Source organism: Arachis stenosperma, unplaced genomic scaffold (assembly GCF_014773155.1).
Source record: "Arachis stenosperma cultivar V10309 unplaced genomic scaffold, arast.V10309.gnm1.PFL2 arast.V10309.gnm1.Scaffold_100085, whole genome shotgun sequence".
NCBI classification, from domain to species: domain Eukaryota; kingdom Viridiplantae; phylum Streptophyta; class Magnoliopsida; order Fabales; family Fabaceae; genus Arachis; species Arachis stenosperma.
Window position 1 is genome coordinate 86,161 of NW_026651386.1, and position 8,616 is coordinate 94,776.

Consider the following 8,616-nt stretch of genomic DNA (forward strand, 5'->3'; position numbering starts at 1 on the left):
TATTCACCGGACAATGCCACACCCGGACAGTTGACTTTTTTTTGATGCACTTGTTCAAAAATTAAGAATAAATTAATTTAAAATTTAAAAATTTTTCAATTTTTTATTTTTTGGATATTTTTGGAATTTTTATTTTTTTCTATTAGAAAATTTTTTTATATTTTTAGTTTAAAAATTAAAAAAATAATAAATTTACAGATCTATTATTTGTTAGATATTGCCCGACTTTATTTTATTTTTCTAATTTAAATAAAAAATTAAATCATGTAATTTAAATATTCAAAAATTAAAATTTATTTTTTTAAAATTTTATATTTTTTTGAAAATATTTTTTTATTTTTCACCGGTTAATACCACACCCGGACAGTTGACTTTTTTTTGCTGCAATTGTTCACAAATTAAGAATAATTAATTTAAAAATTTCAAATTTTTCAATTTTTTTATTTTTTGGAATTTTTTTCCTTTTAGAAATTTTTTTATATTCTTAGTTTAAAAATTAAAAAAAATAATAAATTTACAGATCTATTGTTTATTAGATATCGCTGGACTTTATTTTATTTTTTTAATTTAAATAAAAAAAATTAAATCATGTAATTTAAATATTCAAAAAGAAAAATTTTATTTTTTTTAAATTTTTATTTTTTTGAAAATATTTTTACTTTTTTATTCACTGGATAATGCTACACCCAGACAGTTGACCTTTTTTGCTGCACTTGTTCACAAATTAAGAATAAATTAATTTCAAAATTAAAATTTTTCAATTTTTGTTGGATATTTTTGGAACTTTTATTTTTTACTATTAGAAATTTTTTTTCATTATTTTTAGTTTAAAAGTTAAAAAATAATAAATTTACTGATTTATTGTTTATTAGATATTGCTGGACTTTATTTTATTTCTCTAATTTAAATAAAAAATTAAATCATTTAATTTAAATATTCAAAAATAAAAAAAATTATTTTTTAAAATTTTTTATTTTTTTGAAAATATTTTTATTTTTTATTCACCAGATAATGCCACACCCGGACAGTTGACTTTTTTTTGCTACACTTGTTCACAAATTAAGAATAAATTAATTTAAAATTTTAAAATTTTAAAATTTTTTATTTTTTGGATATTTTTGGAATTTTATTTTTTTACTATTAGAAATTTTTTTATATTTTTAGTTTAAATATTAAAAAAATAATAAATTTACAGATCTATTGTTTATTAGATATTGCTGGACTTTATTTTATTTTTTCAATTTAAATAAAAAATTAAATCATGTAATTTAAATATTCAAAAAAATTTATTTTTGAATTTTTAAATTTAAAATAAATTTTTAATTAAAATAAAAAATAAAATAAAGACCTGAATTATTAGGAAGACAAGAAAAAAAGATGAAAATTTTTTATTTTTAAATTTAGAAACTAAAAAAATAATTTTTTTACCAAAAAGTCGAAAAATAAAGATGTTCAAAAATATCCAATCAACAAAAATTTAAAAAGTTTTATATTTTTAAAACTAATTTATTCTATATTTGTAAAAAAATAGCACTATCCGGTGAATAAAAAAATAAAAAATATTCTTGAAAAAAAATTTAGGATTACACAAGACAAAAGTTTTTATTTTTTTAAATTTTTAAATTTAAAAATTAAATTTTTTTATTTAAAATAGAAAATCAAAATAAAGTCTAGAAATATTAGGAAGACAAGAAAAAAAGATGAAAACTTTTTATTTTCAAATTTTGAAACTAAAAAAATAATCTTTTTACCAGAAAGTCGAAAAATAAAGATTTTCAAAAATATCCAATCAACAAAAATTAAAAAATTTTTAAATTTTTAAAACTAATTTATTCTATATTTGTGAAAAAATAGCACTATCCGGTAAATAAAAAATATTCTTGAGACAAAATTTAGGATTTCAAAAGACAAAAGTTTTTATTTTTTGAATTTTAAAATTTTAAAATTAAATGTTTTATATTTAAAATAGAAAATAAAATAAAGTCTAGAAATATTAGGAAAACAAGAAAAAAAGATGAAAACTTTTTATTTTCAAATTTTGAAACTAAAAAAATAATTTTTTACCAAAAAGTTGAAAAATAAAGATTTTCAAAAATATCCAATCAACAAAAATTTAAAAAGTTTAAATTTTTAAAACTAATTTATTCTATATTTGTGAAAAAATAGCAATAACCGATGAATAAAAAAATATTCTTGAAAAAAATTTAGGATTTCAAAAGACAATTTTTTTTTTGAATTTTTAAGTTTAAAAATTAAATTTTTAATTAAAATACAAAAATAAAATAAAGTCCAGAAATATTAGGAAGACAAGAAAAAAAGATGAAAACTTTTTATTTTTAAATTTAGAAACTAAAAAAATAATCTTTTTACCAAAAAGTCGAAAAATAAAGATTTTCAAAAATATCCAATCAACAAAAATTTAAAAAGTTTTATATTTTTAAAACTAATTTATTCTATATTTGTGAAAAAATAGCATTATCCGGTGAATAAAAAAATACCAAAATATTCTTGAAAAAAAATTTAGGATTTCAAAAAACAAAAGTTTTTATTTTTTAAATTTTTAAATTTAAAAATTAAATTTTTTATTTAAAATAGAAAATCAAAATAAAGTCTAGAAATATTAGGAGGACAAGAAAAAAAGATGAAAACTTTTTATTTTCAAATTTTGAAACTAAAAAAATAATCTTTTTCCCAAAAAGTCGAAAAATAAAGATTTTCAAAAATATCCAATCAACAAAAATTTAAAAATTTTTAAATTTTTAAAACTAATTTATTCTATATTTGTGAAAAAATAGCACTATCCGGTAAATAAAAAAATATTCTTGAGACAAAATTTAGGATTTCAAAAGACAAAAGTTTTATTTTTTGAATTTTAAAATTTAAAAATTAAATTTTTTATATTTAAAATAGAAAATAAAATAAAGTCTAGAAATATTAGGAAAACAAGAAAAAAGATGTAAACTTTTTATTTTCAAATTTTGAAACTAAAAAAATAATTTTTTACCAAAAATTGAAAAATAAAGATTTTCAAAAATATCCAATCAACAAAAATTTAAAAAGTTTAAATTTTTAAAACTAATTTATTCTATATTTGTGAAAAAATAGCAATATCCGATGAATAAAAAAAATATTCTTGAAAAAAATTTAGGATTTCAAAAGACAAAATTTTTATTTTTTGAATTTTTAAATTTAAAAATTAAATTTTTAATTAAAATACAAAAATAAAATAAAGTCCAGAAATATTAGGAAGACAAGAAAAAAAGATGAAAACTTTTTATTTTTAAATTTAGAAACTAAAAAAATAATCTTTTTACCAAAAAGTCGAAAAATAAAGATTTTCAAAAATATCCAATCAACAAAAATTTAAAAAGTTTTATATTTTTAAAACTAATTTATTCTATATTTGTGAAAAAATAGCATTATCCGGTGAATAAAAAAATACCAAAATATTCTTGAAAAAAAATTTAGGATTTCAAAAGACAAAAGTTTTTATTTTTTTAAATTTTTAAATTTAAAAATTAAATTTTTTATTTAAAATAGAAAAATAAAATAAAGTCTAGAAATATTAGGAAGACAAGAAAAAAAGATGAAAACTTTTATTTTCAAATTTTGAAACTAAAAAAATAATCTTTTTACCAAAAAGTCAAAAATAAAGATTTTCAAAAATATCCAATCAACAAAAATTTTAAAAGTTTTAAATTTTTAAAACTAATTTATTCTATATTTGTGAAAAAATAGCACTATCCGAGGAATAAAAAATATTCTTGAAAAAAAATTAGGTTTCAAAAGGCAAAATTTTTTATTTAAAATACAAAAATAAAATAAAGTCCAGAAATATTAGGAAGACAAGAAAAAAAGATGATATATTTGTGAAAAAATAGCACTATCTGGTGAATAAAAAAATAAAAAATATTCTTGAAAAAAATTTAGGATTTCAAAAGACAAATTTTTTTATTTTTTGAATTTTTAAATTTAAAAATTAAATTTTTTAATTAAAATACAAAAATAAAATAAAGTCCAAAAATATTAGGAAGACAAGAAAAAAAGATGAAAACTTTTTATTTTTAAATTTTGAAACTTAAAAAAAATATTTTTACCAAAAACTCGAAAAATAAAGATTTTCAAAAATATCGAATCAACAAAAATTTAAAAAGTTTAAAATTTTAAACCTAAATTATTCTATATTTGTGAAAAAATAGCACTATCCGGTAAATAAAAAAAGATATTATTGAAACAAAATTTTGGATTTCAAAAGACAAAATTATTTATTTTTTGAATTTTAAAATTTAAATATTAAATGTTTTATATTTAAAATAGAAAATAAAATAAGATCTAGAAATATTAGGAAAACAAGAAAAAAAGATGAAAACTTTTTATTTTCAAATTTTGAAACTAAAAAAATAATCTTTTTACCAAAAAAGTTGAAAAATAAAGATTTTCAAAAATATCCAATCAGCAAAAATTTAAAAAGTTAAAATTTTTAAAACTAATTTATTCTATATTTGTGAAAAAATAGCAATATCTGATGTGTGGAAAACGATCCAACACAAAACTCACCGGCAAGTGTACCGGGTCGCATCAAGCAATAATAACTCACATGAGTGAGGTCGATCCCACAGGGATTGAAGGATTGAGCAATTTTAGTTTAGTAGTTGATTTAGTCAAGCGAATCAAATATTGGTTGAGTGGTTTGTAACTGACAGAAGCTAAATTGCTTGAAATGTAAAGGGAGAGGGGCAATTGCAGTAAAGTAAAGAGCAAATGAAGTAAAGAAGCTGAATCTTAAAAAATAAGTAAATGAAATTGCAGATACTTAGATTGCAGGAAATATAAATGGCTGAAGCTTAAAGTGCAAGAAATGTAAATTGCTTGAATCATAAAAGGAATTGGGAATTGGGATTGTAGAATTTAAACAAGACAGAAGTAAATTGCAACTAGCAGAAGAACCAAAGATGAATTGAAGTGTAATAGATCTCAAACAGAAAGATAAAAATGCTTGGAGAATGAAAACAGAAAATGACTGATGCTAAATTGCAGCAAATTAAAAGGGGTTGAAGATCTCAGGAGTGGAAGAGACTAGAAAATAAGTTTAGATCTCAAATCCTTCCTTGATCCAACAAGATCAATTGCAAAAGAAATAAAGAAAAGTAAATTGCAGAAGGATTAGAAGAATGAAGCAGTAAACAGAAACTGAAATTCAATTATGCAGAAAATTAAACAAGATCTCAAGGTGAGATTGAAACAGAAGTTCTTCAATTCTCCACCCAAGATCCAAAGCAAGAAAGTTAAAGAGTGCTCAAGCAAGAACAAGAAAGAAGAGAGATCAATTCTCCTTCCCAATTCTCTAAGATCTAAAATTCAAAAGTAAAAGCTCAAAAATGAAAATGAAAGTTAAAGGAAAATTCAAAAGTGATTCTAGAGGTCCTAACTAAATCAAACTAGCTTATATTAATACACTTTCTATTCTTGGATTTTAGAATTTGGATAGACTTTTAATTTGGTGAAGAAATGAATTAAATTGGATTTTTAGTGAATTTTGTCCCAAGTGCACCTCCCAGGGGCAAGCTCAGTTGGAAAACCAAACTGAGCGCCCAAATGTTGCCTTGCTTGTGTGATTTGGTGCGTCCAGCCTTGGCCATGTTGCATTACATTAGAGCTCAGTTGGAATTTTGAACTGAGCTCTATGTGTGTCAATGTTGTGCGCCTCATGACACCCTTGGCCGTGTCAATTTGCGTGTCACAGCCCCTTGGTGTGCAAAATTGTGCGCCAAAATGTGGGAAGCTTGGGGGGAGTAGTGCTCAGTTGGAAAAACCAACTGAGCTCCCCATGTGTAGCGCTTAGCTTTGCACTCCAAGCTCCCAAGTTCGAACCCTGGTGGAGGCAAATGGAGGCCAATTTCCTTGGAAGAGTGGATGCCCCTTCCTTGCTTTTCATGGAGCTTCTTGGTTCGAACCTTGGGAGAGCCATCTTGGCTCATTTTCTTTGTATTAAAAGTGGCGCTCCTCCTTGTGTTCCCAAGAGTTCCCAGGTTCAAACCTTGGCCAATGCATCTTAGTTCATTTTCCTTGCAAGCTTGGTAATGTGAGGTTCCTTGTTCGAACCTTGGAGGAAGCTTTTTGGCCATTTTCTTTTATTTTCCTTGCAAGGAGCGTTCCTTGCTCTTCCTTTGGTCATGAGTTCGACACCTTGAGGCTTCACTCCTTGGGTTTTCATCTTGAATTAATTTTTAAGAGCCCCCGATAAAGCTCAATTAGTGAACTGAGCTTCATGCCATTTCCTTGCTTTCTTTAGTGCTCAGTTAACTATTTGAACTTAGCTTGGTGCCTTACTTTCTCCCATTTGTCTTTGTGAAGCTCAGTTTGCTTTCTCAACTTGGCTTTCATTCTTCTTTGATTTTGCCACGCTTTTCCTCTCTTGGGCACGCTTGCTGCTTCCTTTGGACACATTCCTTAGGCCACGCTTTTCTTATTTTCTTCTTTCTTCACCTACAAGTAATCAAAACAACCAATCAAAGTATCACAAAATTCACAAGGTTTATAAATCAATTAATTATCAATTAAATTTAGCTTAAACCTCATGATTTTGTATCAATTAAAGGGTGGTTGATTAATTCAAAGAAACCATGCAATTCCACTCCAAATTACTAACTTATAATGCAAGAAAGTGCATAAAACTTATTGAAAACAAAGAAAAAGACTAGTAAAACTAGACTAAGATGACTTGTCATCAATATCCGATGAATAAAAAAATATTCTTGAAAAAAATTTAGGATTTCAAAAGACAAATTTTTTTTTTGAATTTTTAAGTTTAAAAATTAAACTTTTAAATTAAAATACAAAAATAAAATAAAGTTCAGAAATATTATGAAGACATGAAAAAAAGATGAAAACTTTTTATTTTTAAATTTTGAAACTAAAAAATAATTTTTTACCACAAAGTCGAAAAATAAAGATTTTCAAAAATATCCGATCAACAAAAATTTAAAAGTTTTATATTTTTAAAACTAATTTATTCTATATTTGTGAAAAAATAGCACTATCCGATGAATAAAAAAATAAAAAAATATTCTTGAAAAAAAATTTAGGATTTCAAAAGACAAAAGTTTTATTTTTTTAAAATTTTTAAATTTAAAAATTAAATTTTTTATTTAAAATAGAAAAATAAAATAAAGTCTAGAAATATTAGGAAGACAAGCAAAAAAGATGAAAACTTTTTATTTTCAAATTTTGAAACTAAAAAAATAATCTTTTTACCAAAAAGTCGAAAAATAAAGATTTTCAAAAATATCCAATCAACAAAAATTTTAAAAGTTTTAAATTTTTAAAACTAATTTATTCTATATTTGTGAAAAAATAGCACTATCCGAGTAATAAAAAAATATTCTTGAAAAAAATTGGGTTTCAAAAGGCAAAATTTTTTATTTTTTGAATTTTTAAATTTAAAAATTAAATTTTTTCATTTAAAATACAAAAATAAAATAAAGTCCAGAAATAATAGGAAGACCAGAAAAAAGATGATATATTTGTGAAAAAATAGCACTATCCGGTGAATAAAAAAATAAAATATATTCTTGAAAAAAAATTTAGGATTTCAAAAGACAAATTTTTTTTATTTTTGAATTTTAAAATTTAAAAATTAAATTTTTAATTAAAATACAAAATAAAATAAAGTCCAAAAATATTAGGAAGACAAGAAAAAAAGATGAAAACTTTTTATTTTTAAATTTTGAAACTTAAAAAAAATCTTTTACCAAAAACTCGAAAAATAAAGATTTTCAAAAATATCGAATCAACAAAAATTTAAAAAGTTTAAATTTTTAAACCTATATTATTCTATATTTGTGAAAAAATAGCACTATCCGGTAAATAAAAAATATTCTTGAAAAAAAATTTAGGATTTCAAAAGACAAAATTTTTTATTTTTTGAATTTTAAAATTTAAAAATTAAATGTTTTGTATTTAAAATAGAAAAGAAAATAAAGTTTAGAAATATTAGAAAAACAAGAAAAAAAGATGAAAACTTCAAATTTTGAAACTCAAAATATTATCTTTTTACCAAAAAGTTGAAAAATAAAGATTTTCAAAATATCCAATCAACAAAAATTTAAAAAGTTTAAATTTTTAAAACTAATTTATTCTAAAAAAATAGCACTATCCGATGAATAAAAAAAATATTCTTGAAAAAAATTTAGGATTTCAAAAGACAAAATTTTTTATTTTTTGAATTTTTAAATTTAAAAATTAAATTTTTTAATTAAAATACAAAAATAAAATAAAGTCCAGAAATATTAGGAAGACAAGAAGAAAAGATGAAAACTTTTTATTTTTAAATTTTGAAACTAAAAAATAATCTTTTTACCAAAAAGTCGAAAAATAAAGATTTTCAAAAATATCCAATCAACAAAAATTTAAAAAGTTTTAAATTTTTAAAACTAATTTATTCTATATTTGTGAAAAATAGCACTATCCGGTGAATAAAAAATAAAAAAATATTCTTAAAAAAATTTAGGATTTCAAAAGACAAAAGATTTTTTTTTTAATTTTTTAATTTAAAAATTAAATTTTTTTATTTAAAATAGAAAAATAAAATAAAGTCTAGCAATATTAGGAGGACAA